Raw genomic sequence first — 13,015 nt, forward strand, 5'->3', positions numbered from 1 at the left:
GAAAGTGTTTCCCGCGGTTATCAGCCCAAACGGCATTTTGATGTAGCAGAATACACCAAATGGCGTGATGAATGCTATTTTCTCCTCGTCCTCTTTCGCCATGCTGATCTGGTGGTAGCCGGAGTAAGCGTCAAGGAAGCTTAACAACTCACATCCGGCTATTGAGTCCACCAATTGGTCTATTCGAGGAAGAGGGAAGTGATCCTTAGGACACGCCTTTTTAAGATCGGTGAAATCGACACACATCCTCCACTTCCCGTTGGCCTTGCACACCATGACTGGATTGGCTAACCACTTTGGGTGGAGAACTTCTCGGATGAAACCAGCTTTGAGAAGCTTGTCGAGCTCTTCTCGTATGGCTTGCTTCCGATCTAGTGCGAATCTCCGTAGTTTTTGCTTTACTGGCTTGGCATCGGGTCGCACCATAAGTTTGTGCTCGATCACCTCCCTGGGGACCCCCGGCATGTCGGACGGCTACCAAGCGAACACGTCTGCATTGTCGCGGAGGAAGGTGAAGAGCGCGAGTTCCTATTTCTCATCCAGTGGTGCCCCGATCTTGACAATCTTGTCGGGGTTGGCGCTGGAGAGTGGAACGATCTTGATTGCGCCGTCTGGTTTTGGCGTCTTGTTGGTTTTGCTCAGTTTCTTGGGTGGCTCAGCTGTGGCGGGTGGGTTGGGGGTGTGCTCGACCATATCGAGGCTCTGCTTGTCGCACTGCACCACCAACTTCGCGTTTCCCTAAATAGTGATTGTTCCCTTCGGCCCAGACATCTTGAGCACTTGATACGTGTAATGGGACGTGGCCATCAACTTCGCGTGTGTAGTCCTCCCGATGATGGCATTATATGCTTTGTCAAACTCAGCGACATCAAAGGTAATCTACTCTGTTCGGAAGTTGTTTGCTTGGCCGAAAGTCACAGGTAGCGTAATCTTGCCCAATGGCTTGGAGGATGACTGAGGAGTAATTCCGTGGAAGGGTTGATCAGTAGGCGTCAACTCGCTTCGTGGGATCCCCATCGCGTCCAAGGTGCTAGCGAAGAGTAGGTTAATGGAGCTGCCGCCATCGATGAGGACCCGTGCGACCTTGATGTTCCGAACAGTGGGTTCGACCACGATCGGATATCGTCCTAGAGTAACAGCAGTCTTGGGGTAGTCTGCCTCTGAGAATTTGATCTTCCGCTCTGACCACTTCATCTTGGATGCAGCCCCCTGCCATGTCAAACAAACTTCATGCTCGACTTTCTTGTACTCTCGTTTTGAGGAGTACGTCGTGGAACCTCCGAAGATGTGCGAAATATGGAGGTCGGAGTCTGGGTAGGCTGAGTCTGAGTCCTGAGTAGCTGCTTCTGCGGCTTTCTCGACTACACGTACTCGCTTGCCCTTCTCCAATGCTAGTTGCTTTGTGAGTGCCTTTTTGAAGACGAAACAAGTCTCCAGAGAGTGCTTGTCCGACTTGTGTATAGGGCACCATATTTTCTTCGTGTCGTCGCCTTGTGGGTCTGGGTGCTTGGTGGGTCCGCATATTCTGCTGTGAGGACCTCTGTTTGAGCTTTTCTTTTCCCACTCCTACGGCTCTTCTTCTTGCTTGCCTTAGGTGTAGCCTTAGCTGGTTTCTTCTCTCCCCCTGTCTTCGGCTTGTCGTTCTTGCGTCTCAGGGCATCGTCCGCGTGAGCGCATCGATCGATAATCTCGAATAACTTACGAGTAGTTGTGATCCGTCTTGTCGCCAATTCCTAGGTAGTGTAGCGATCTCGGACACCAGACTTGAAAGCGCGGATCACAGAAGCATCAGTGATCTCGAGGATCGTATTTTGGCACTCATTAAAGCGCCGAATATAGTCCCTCAATGATTCTCCCGGATTCTGCGTCAACACGTGTAGGTCATCCTTGATCGCGTGGCACTTGTATGTTCCTTAGAAGTTAGCGACGAACTGCTGCCACTGATCTTCCCATGAAGAAATTGAGTAGGGCAAGAGGTGAACCAGCCATGAACGTGCAGATCCCTTCAACACCGCCGGCAAATAATTTGCCAATGTGTTGTCGTCTACTCCGGCGGCGTAGAGTACTGTGGAATAGACCTGAAGAAACTCCTCAAGGTCGGTGCTTCCGTCGTATTTCTCTATTGCTCCCGGTCGAAATTTCTCAGGCCATCGAACCTCTCGCAGAGAACGAGTGAAGGCCCTGCACCCGCCGCCAGGGGCGGTGGGTTGTCGGTGATCATGTGCTCATCGTGGATGCCTGTCCGATGACGAAGATGATGAAGATGATGACAATGATGACGAGTCACTAGGTTCCGGGGTGCGATTACGAGGATAACGCTCGGGTTCTCGAGAACTTGTCGTCGCCTAGCGTGATTGTCCCAGCGCCGATCTCCGTCGTCATCATCATTACGGCGTCGTCCTCGACCGGTATTGCCCGGCATCCGCTGCTCGTGATTAGTGCGCTCGCGGCGGTTGTGGCGATCATCATGGTCTCGGTTCTCGCTCAGATGTCCTCCTTGCTCTTGGTTCTCGCGATGTCGCGAAGAGACGCGATGTCGGGAACGATTTTCGTTGTCTTGAGTGCGTCGCGCTTCTCGACGACCATTCAGATGGTTGTTGGTATTTCTTAACGACATTACTATAAATATAATTCCTAGCAATGGCGCAGAAATACTTCTGGTATATTATGGTTATAGAGTTCATCCGCAAGCGCACGGATATACCATTGTAGCATTTCACCCGAGAGTATTCCAAGGGTATCGTATTTATTTTATCCCGTGGGAAGATCATGTAGAGAGAACTCAACTAATAATTTATATATTACTTGTGATAATCATATTCAAAGCAGGGGTTAAGATAATCCAAGGGTAGAGTGACACACAAGCATTCAACTACTCATCCTCATAATAAATAATCTAAGCTAGGTAGAAAGAAAAGAGAAAGAGAATCTATTCCTATACTTCTAATATACATAGTATACATACATTCTAGTTAACTGATATACTAGCTAATACCCTCTATCCGATGCCCTCCTGGTACTTAGAGAAGCCACCCCTGACTGCCGAGTTCCTTACGACAGCCCGTCATGACCATCCAACCAGGGCTAAATACGGAGGAATACCCTCCCTAGAAAATTAACTTAGGATTATATATAGGCGCAGAGGAATACCCGTACTGAGCTATCACCATCAGCGGCCCAACTCTCATCCGCAATATATAACCCCAAATAATGATATCCCGTAATCTAGACACCACTTCTAAACTACCAGATACTACTATAATATCATCGTCATGACATAGAGTAATTACAAAAGCAAACACTATACCTGCACCAAAGCATCTCCCAGATAAGCTAGCCGTATACTCAGTATAACAAGAACATAATGTAAAGTTGGTACTCATATACTCGGAAAGTATTTCAATACCAAAAATGTATATAGAAGAGTATTCTAAAAAAAGTACAAAGCTTACAAAAGAGGAAAGGAAAGCTGCTAGAGCCATACCCGAACTCTTCCAAAGACTTCCGGATTCCTGATTCCTATTCTAATTCTATTCCACCAGCTAGATACTACTAAACTAAACTTGAGAGGAATGAGAGAGCTTTTGCTTGAGGTGTGTGTTGAAGTGAAGAGAGTGAGCTTCTTAAATAGGCAGGTAATGACGGTTATGGCGGTTGGAAAGGTCGTTAATACCCTCCAACCGCCATAGGGAGTGAATCTCCACCGTTCCCTCAAAACCCTGCATTCATCAACTTCACGGGAGGTTCGGCCGAACCACCAGATTCAGCCGAACCTAGGGCCAGCCCAACCAGCCCACATTTTGGCTGGTGGCCTCCTCTGCTGCTTCACTCCGTAGACTTGTGAATTTTGGCCTGATTCGTCGTGTCAATTCTGAGTTCTTGACCCATTCATACATAAGTCTGGTCTTCGACATCGTCCGATTGATTTATCGTTTAAGTTGATGTCGATTCTCCTTCACTTTATTATCATTCTCTGCAAAAGGTTAGTAGACCCAATACTAGTGGAATATTATTATTCTAACATATTTAGGCATTGCAAGCATCACTAGTTCTCTCCTGTTTTAGTAATATTGATGGTCAAAACTGATTGATAACGACCGTCAACAATGGTCGCGGAGATCATTGGTGCCACGAGGCGGAGGGGTAGCTTGACGAGGTGACGTCCGCTGCTCAGGCCATTCCCCATTAGCGCCGTCGGTCGGCGGTTGTTCTGGTGGTGCCCTGGTAGCGGCCTCCTCGAACGCGCTACTGAGATTGGCCACCGATTCTCGTAGGCGTTCCGTCCATTGATCGAGATCAGCGTTCAGGACGGGATCATAAGGGGTTTCTCTCAGTATTGCGTTGAGGGTTCTGATATGTTGGGCCGATGTAGTCAATTGATCATTCGCTTATGTATTGCCACCTCTAGATGTGTTGGTCCCATCAATAGCGTACACGTCGCGTGGTGTACTTGTTGATGATAAGGCCTGGTCTTTGAGCAGATGTAGGACCGATGGCTCGTGAGGATCAATATCGATTACCCGGATGAATTGATCTGAGATAGTCGTTGCTCCTCGTTCCTTGTCTACATATCTAGTAGAGATTTGCGACCGCTAGACCTTAGGAGGCGACGTCCTCATGGCGTTGAGAAGGACCTTGCAGCTCGAAAGGTCGTGAGTCTTTGTCTTGTGAATGGGACAATGGACATCACGAGTGGGAGAAGTACATTGGATTCCACGCTCTTTGTAGGCACGGATTTCAGCTTGTACGTCGAGGAAAATCGAGCAAGTTTTCAAGGTATGCCTTTTGGTCTTGTGGATAGGACACCAGGTCCTTGTGGCCTCGGAAGTTATCCTTGTCGGCTCGTGCTTCTCGTCGAAAGGACAAGGTTTGGCCGCATTAGGATCCTTCTCATGCTCAGATGTTGTCGATGTTCCGTTCTCCGCTTCTGCGGGAGGATCTTTCGACATGGATCCATCCAGGGTCGTAACCACGCCGTTCTCGCTCCTGGTAGTTGCTGGGCCAATCGAGACCGGCATCATGGTGTAGACCGGGAAGACGATATCGCCGACTTGAGTCCACACCAGCATCGTTGAGGTTGACGCTCCTTGATCGATGCCGGGGTTGACGCTGTCGTCGAAGAGGCTTGAAGTCATAGTAGTAGAACCTTGAGCATCAAGTCCCCCTACCTGGCGCGCCACTGTCGACGGGGGATACCCATAGACCGGATATAGAGGGTATTGGGGTACGTTGGTACGAGGATCTACGTAATACGACATCAAGCAAATAGAAGACAAGGATTATACTGGTTCAGGCCCTGTTGGTATTTCTTACGATCACAGATAGAATCCGCAAGCGCATGGATATACCGATGTAGCACTTCCCCTACGTAATATTCCAAGGGTATCGAATCCAAGGGAACGTGTGTGTTTATCTCCTCGTCCGGTTCATCCAAGGACACAAGGCTAATGTGGGCAAAGGGCAGAGAGGATTTCCTAACGAGAAATGGTGTCTAGGGAAAGCTTAACTTTAATCCTAATGCAATACTTCAGACACTGGCAACCTGCTATTCCCAGATGTCGCTCTACTACGTACCCGGACAGGGAGGACTTAAGTGCTCTTAAGGGCTGTCACCACCTCTACACCCACCTCAAACGTACTGTGGGATACGCAGCAACGACTGGAGATTAATTACCCAGACACCACGTCTATGCAATTAATAACTACTCTAGTGCCAATCAAACACTAAAGCAATCACTAAAAATAAATGGACTATAGTAAACAATGATCCCGTATGCTAGTTAGGAACTAACCAAGAAGTAATTCTCACTAAGCAAATCTTAATTACTCAGAATGATATTTCTATTAAAACAGAGTGATAAACAAAGTACAAGAGATAAGAGGGGATTACCGACAACTCTGGAATTCCTCCGATTCCTTCTACCTTACTCTCTCCCTATTCTAATATACAATAAAATACACTAAAGCCTCTTGTAATTCAGCTCATGCTTTGGTGTGTGTGAATGAGGGAGAGGAGAGGGGTATTTATAGTGTGGAGCTTGCTTGGGAGTGTGGAGATGCTAGGAATATTCTCTATGGAATCCAAAGAGCATCTTCCTTCTCCTCTTGCCATGTGTCCTCTCTATGACGGTTTCCACCGGTAGAAACGGCCACAACCGTCATTGGGATGAGGAGTACAACCGTCATACTGAATATGGGGATTGGGCCAGCTGGGGGTTCGGCCGAACCAGGGAGTTCGGCCGAACCCTGGTTGGCTCCCCTAGCCCACATCCTTCTTCAGGATGCTGACATATGGGCCCCACTTCATGATACTCCCTGTTTTGGCTCCAAATGATTGCACATTTTATATGTTGTAGCTTAAAACCATGTGAGTCCATCAGCGCATAATATATTTCTATTCTTTATCCTCATTCTCTCCCAACTTTGGTGGTTGATCACCTGCATACAAATATACACCAACACTTATGGAAATTGTTAGAAATAAACCCTACCACTATGTTGGATGTTTCACATTTATGGTTTTATGCAAGTATTGACGGCGTTATTTTGGCACTTAACAGCTGTCAACAGGCCCCTTAGTAGGTAATAGCCCTAATCCAGTTGGTATGGGATTATATGATGGAAACCATATATTACAAAGGAAATAACAGAACTCGATGATACCGACGAGATCGTAGTCGAGTTGGTTCGACTAGATTACCCGGCGACTTGGCTCCTGTAGGCTCCGGCTTCGTAGGCTGTTGTGGATGTGTTGGCGGTGAGATTCGATGCCTTAGGTCCTGCCCAGGGGGTCCCTTTTATACCGCGGGTCAGTTGATCTCCAAGTAAGACTCGGACATATCGGACCCCTCACGATATGGTAAAAACCCAATCTTGTCCGAGTAGGACCCCTTTCATCTGTGGATTTTGCTTCTTTCTCGTGATATATTTCCTTAACATATATAGGGACTATCCGTATACGCGCGGGTATACCATATCAGTATACAACGTATATCCAAGAATAAAGGGTATACCTAATCCGTAACCCTGACACTATTTTATAGCATTAAAATAGAAACTCAAAGGTTTGTTAAGACTGTAGCCACTGTCAACATAAGCAAAATATTGGCAAGCCAAAATTTTGGTAGTGTGGGATGTGCGGTTTGATTCCAAAATTTGGCAAAGATTGATATAATTCTATTTTTAGCCAATTTATGTACAAGCCAATGAATCATATGAGTACTTTGTCATTATAATATTTTTTTTGGTATGGATTAGTTATTGGAATAAGTTCACTTTGACTATCTTAACTGGTGGTCGAACCTGATTTATATTCCTAAACCACAATACCAGATATCTCGACCCTCCAACTATTAAAACCCGGTGCAATTTGACACTTTCAGCGGTTTCGCTGACGTGGTGACTATGTGGAGGTATTAATATAGTCTTCGTCCTACGTGGCGCTTCTATGGCATTAGAATTAAAAAAAATGTGTGGGACACATTTGTGTTGAACACGTGGCATGTAGGGAAGCAAAGTCTTTTGAATCTAGGAATGACTTAAGTCCTGTGCAATTTACTTCCGAGAGGGGGAGGAGGAAGAACTGAAGGAGAAAATAAGGACTGACATGAGGGTCCTACAAATATTTCTTCTGTGAATGACAAATGAACCTCACATACATTTTTTTAATTCAAATACCAAATAAGCGTCACATCAATTGTAGGATCGAAACACCAGAACTAAGCCCACCAGAGGGAGGGGTGAATGGTTGGTATGCCCAAAAACCCAAACTTTTGCGGAATTAAAAGTTACTCTCAAATTCGATGGATCACGATCTGACCGAAGTAGATGTGCCGGTCTGACCGCCTGAGAAACGTCGGTCTGACCGGAGTTGATCGCTCGGTCCAACCGCCTAAAGATCGGCTCTGCCTCCCCTTGCCGTCGCCAGTCTGACCGTAGATCTACCGCCAGTCTAACCGCCACCTTGCCGCCGGTCTAACCGCCGGTATGTCGCCGAACTCGATGAAACACAAATCGAAGAACTCTCAAAGTAGATGACAACTTTATTGCTTCTCTCTGTGTTTACAAAGTGCAACAACAGCACTCCTTACAGAAATCTCGATTTAACTCGAAACCCTAACTAAACTATTAACTCAATACTCTCAAAAGCGATACCGGGAAGCCTCACGCTCCCTCTCTATTTATACATGAGGTAGGCAGCCTAAAGCCACGAACCAAGCTCATACTAGAAGTCCTAATCCATGTAGGAAACCTTCTCATACAAGAAACAAACTTTACATAACCAATCATACCAAATTTGGACTCCTTCCAAATTCGACTCCGCATCCCATACGCACACAATACCTCCATCGTATGCCATGTGGAATCTTCACCAACCACGTGCATTAAACTCTAGCCTAAGTATCCCGCATGATATCTGACCGTCACGGACATCGCCCCCAAGTCGACTCCCGATCCATCACCAACAATACTCTTCCAAGGCATCAAGTCACCTACACATGAATCAAATAAAGAAACCATATTTCGAGACCAAGCTATCTCCAACTTGACTCATTGTTAGCAAACAACAGTATTACATACCTATAGTATCCATCTAGAAGTCAAAAACATGAAACAATCACGAATATCCAATGAAACAACCCGAAACCAAAACCGACACAGAATTAGCCGGTCAGACCGCGGGCTGGCCGGTCTGACCGCACGCATACCGCCGGTCTGACCGGCAACCACTGCCCGGTCTGACCGAACCCAAATCACAACAATACATGTAGATCACCTATAAAAACCAATCATCTCCAAAACCACTTTGCCAATAATCTCCGAATAACAAAACCGATAATCACCGATGCCAATTGTTCATCACAAAATAAGGAATCAAAAACACTTTGATTTTACAATCTCCCCCTTGATGAACACATTGGCAAACCCATCAAAAATGTTTTGGTGTTTGGAAAAATAAAAACAAAAGTGGTAAAAAGCACACTTCGTACAAATGTACACATCGTGCTTAAAATCCAAAAGAAAACTTCTCTCACTTTTGAAAAGAAAGAAATTCCCCCTTGAACCAAAAACATGCTCTCTTCTCTTCTCAAAACTTCTCAAAAAAAAACTCTTCTCTCGTCTCCCCCTTTTGACAATGATTTCATCAAGCATAGGAATTATGTTCATTAATATTCAAGAGCTTAGCATACATATAGCACATCAAGTCATGTGTTGCAATAAAAAGAAGATGAACCCATCTATAATATAGCAAGCATGCATTAAAATATAATCATGAACCAAAGATATTACACTTAAGTTCAAATCAACAATCAAATTTCATGATTTCATACGATTTATAATGCAACATCTTTACAAGTACATAGGTTGAAAAATAAACACTATACATATATACCTATTGCAACTATCACTCTTTCTCAAGTAAGCTTTAGCACAAAACAACCAAGAGAATTTTTTAACTTTTATTTGAGCCATTTTGCTCATATTTTTCTCTCAATTAATTCGGGTACGTCCTTGTCGTCAAAACTGTTTCCAAGACTCTTGCACAATGAGCAATTACAAAGTTATTTGAGGAATAACAATTCAATAAAGCAAATATATTAAGCATTTATAAATCAAACCATATGCTAGCATCAATATTGCATATTTCCTTAATTCAAGTATCGAATTTAAGTGTCATGCATCATTTCACTTAAAAGTAATATCTAAGTCTCATAAGAAGAATAAAATACATACAAGCTATGCTAGAGACAAATAAACCTTATTAGTATTGCTAGCATGCACAAGAAAATACCACATGTATGGAACAAAGCTCTCTTTTTCAATTTCTCTTATTGTCAAAATTTTGCTTGATAAAACCATGAGGTACAAAAACTCCCCCTCAAACCATGCCAAAAGGATGAATAATACCCAATTCTCCACGAATAAAAGCAAAGCGATTAGAATCCAATGGTTTGGTGAAAATATCAACAAGTTGCAACTTTGTATCCAAAAACGTCAATTCAACATCTCCCTTCTCAACATGATCCCTCGAAAAGTGAAAACGAATATCAATGTGCTTTGTGCGTGAGTATTGAACAGGATTCTTAGCAATATTTATAGCACTAGTATTATCACAAAAGAGAGGTACTTTCTCAAAAGTAAGACCATACTCTTTCAAAGTGGATATAAGCCAAAGAATCTGTGAACAACAACTAGCAACAGCAACATATTTAGATTCAGCAGTTGATTGAGCAACACTAGACTGTTTCTTATAAGACCATGCAATCAATGATGTACCAAGAAAATGACATGTTCCACTAGTACTTTTCCTATCAATTCTACAACCAGCAAAATCAGCATCGGAATATCCACTCAAGCATATAGAAGATGAAGTAGAATACCAAATTCCAAACTCAAGTGTATGATTCAAATACCTCATTATTCACTTGACTGCTTGACGATGTGAAGCACGAGGAGAAGCTTGAAAGCATGCACACAAACACACAGCAAATTGTATGTCTGGCCTAAAAACAGTTAGATACAACAAAGATCCAATCATACTTCTATACTCCTTTTGATCAATAGTTTCACCCTCTTCATCAGGATCCAACACCTGTAGAACCAATTGGTGTTGAAATTGGCTTGCAATTCTCCATCTTGAACCGCCTCAAAAGATCCTTCATGTACTTCGTTTGATGCACAAATGTACCTTGAGGTGTTTGCTTAATTTGCAATCCCAAAAAGTACGATAACTCACCCATCATGCTCATCTCAAATTCCATACGCATAGTCTCAGCAAACTCTACAACCAAAGCGTGAGTTAAACAACCAAAGATGATATCATCCACATAAATCTGAATGAACAGTTGATTATCACCATGCTTAAGAACAAAAAGCGTTTTATCAATCTTTCCCATTGTAAAACCTTTCGCAAGCAAAAAGTTCTTAAGCCTATCATACCATGCTCTAGGTGCTTGTTTCAAGCCATACAAAGCTTTATACAATTTAAAAACATGGTTGGGAAAATCAGGATTTTCAAAACCTGGTGGTTGTTTGACATAAACTTCCTCCTATATAAAACCATTTAGAAAAGCATTTTTCTCATCCATTTGATACAATTTAAAACCTTTTGAAGCAGCAAAAGTCAACAAAAGTCTAATTGCCTCAATTCTAGCAACAGGAGCAAAAGTTTCATCAAAATTCAAACCCTCCACCTGGGTAAAACCTTGAGCAACAAGTCTAGCTTTATTTCTCACAATCAAACCATCCTCATTTTGTTTATTTTTGAAAACCCACTTGGTTCCAATAATATTATGTCCAGAAGGTGGTTCAACTAAAGTCTAAACTTTGTTTCTCTCAAAATTTTCAAGTTCTTCATGCATGGCATTAATCCACGATTCATCAATTAATGCATGAGTAACATATTTGGGTTCAAAAGTAGCAACAAATGCATAATTTGAACAAACATCATGACTCGTTACCTTAGACCTTGTAGTCCGCTCACCTAAATTACCAATGATTTGTTCCGGCGGATGTCATCGTTGATTGTGTAAAGGAGCAGCGGTTTTTGAAGTTGTTTCACGTTCTTTACCCTCACTGGTCAAAGCCAACGAACCTGGCCGGTCTGACCGCACCTCCTGACCGACCTGGCGCCTAGTCTGACCGCCGAGCCGACCTCGTCGTTGTCGTCATCACTCTCGTCTTCAAAAATACAACCATCCTCCCCCTGAACCTATGACAATGTACCTGCAATTTCTGGTCTAGTACCTGGACTAGCCTCCTTAAAAGTAACTTCGCAAGTTTCAACAATTTTGTTAGTTTCCAAAACAAGTACACGATAGCCATGAGGGTGTGCGGGGTAACTAAAAAACATTCCATCGGTAGAGCGTGCCTCAAACTTATCCAAATTTCCATATTTCAAGACAAAGCATTTGCAACCAAAAACACGCAAATGTAAAAATTTGGGTTGATGTCCAAATCGAAGCGCATAAGAAGTTTTTCCAATTTTTGACCTCAAGAAAACCCGATTTGAAATATAACATGCAGTGTTAACCGCCTCAGCCCAAAATTTTCTAGGAGCGTGATACTCATCCAACATCGTTCTAGCCATCTCAACCAAAGACCGATTCTTCCTTTCAACAACACCTTATTATTGGGGAACACGAGGAGAAGAAAATTCATGTTCAAGACCTTTTTCGTTGCAAAATTGTTCAAATGAAGCATTTTTAAACTCACTACCATTATCACTTCGATTTCTTTTCAAAGAACCAGGAAATTCAAGATTCAATCGAAGATACAAACATCGAAAGTGTTGAAAAGCCTCATCCTTATCTGCCATAAAGAAAACCCAAGAATATCGAGAAAAATTGTCACCAATAACCAACACATACCACTTTCCTCTAACAGATTGCACTCTAGCTGGACTAACAGTGTTCATGTGTAATAGTTGTCCCGGTGCATCTGTCATCATAGAAACAATAGGAGCATGTGAAGAAGCAACCATCTTAGCATGATGACACGGTGTACAAACCAAATCAAGATCTTTCTTAAGTTTAGGCAAACCACGAACAAGATCCAATCCACTTAACCTCATGAGATGATCAAAACCAACATGTCCAAGTCTACGATGCCAAAACATCACATCCTTATCAAACTTAGCAACCAAACATGTTATCGCAGGTGAAACAGGATTTTCAAAATCAGGTTTAAACACTCCTCCATAGCGAGAAATATTCAACACATAATCACCACAAGAATCAAATACTTTACTTCTAGTTTTCTTAAAGTGAACCTCAAAATTTTCATCAACAATTTGTGAAACTAAAAGCAAATTATACTTTAAATCCTCCACCAAAGCTACGTTTTTCAATTCAAATTTGTCATTTACCTTGACCAAACCTGTAGCGAGAACAATACTAGTAGAAGCATCACCAAAGATAATCAATTCAGTCTTGGATGCTTGTTTGAGGGAGAACCAATTTTTATCACCGGTCATGTGCCGCGAACAACCGGAATCCACGATCCACACGTTCTC

The sequence above is a fragment of the Oryza sativa genome, chromosome 12 (genome assembly GCF_034140825.1).
Source record: "Oryza sativa Japonica Group chromosome 12, ASM3414082v1".
Lineage (NCBI taxonomy): Eukaryota > Viridiplantae > Streptophyta > Magnoliopsida > Poales > Poaceae > Oryza > Oryza sativa.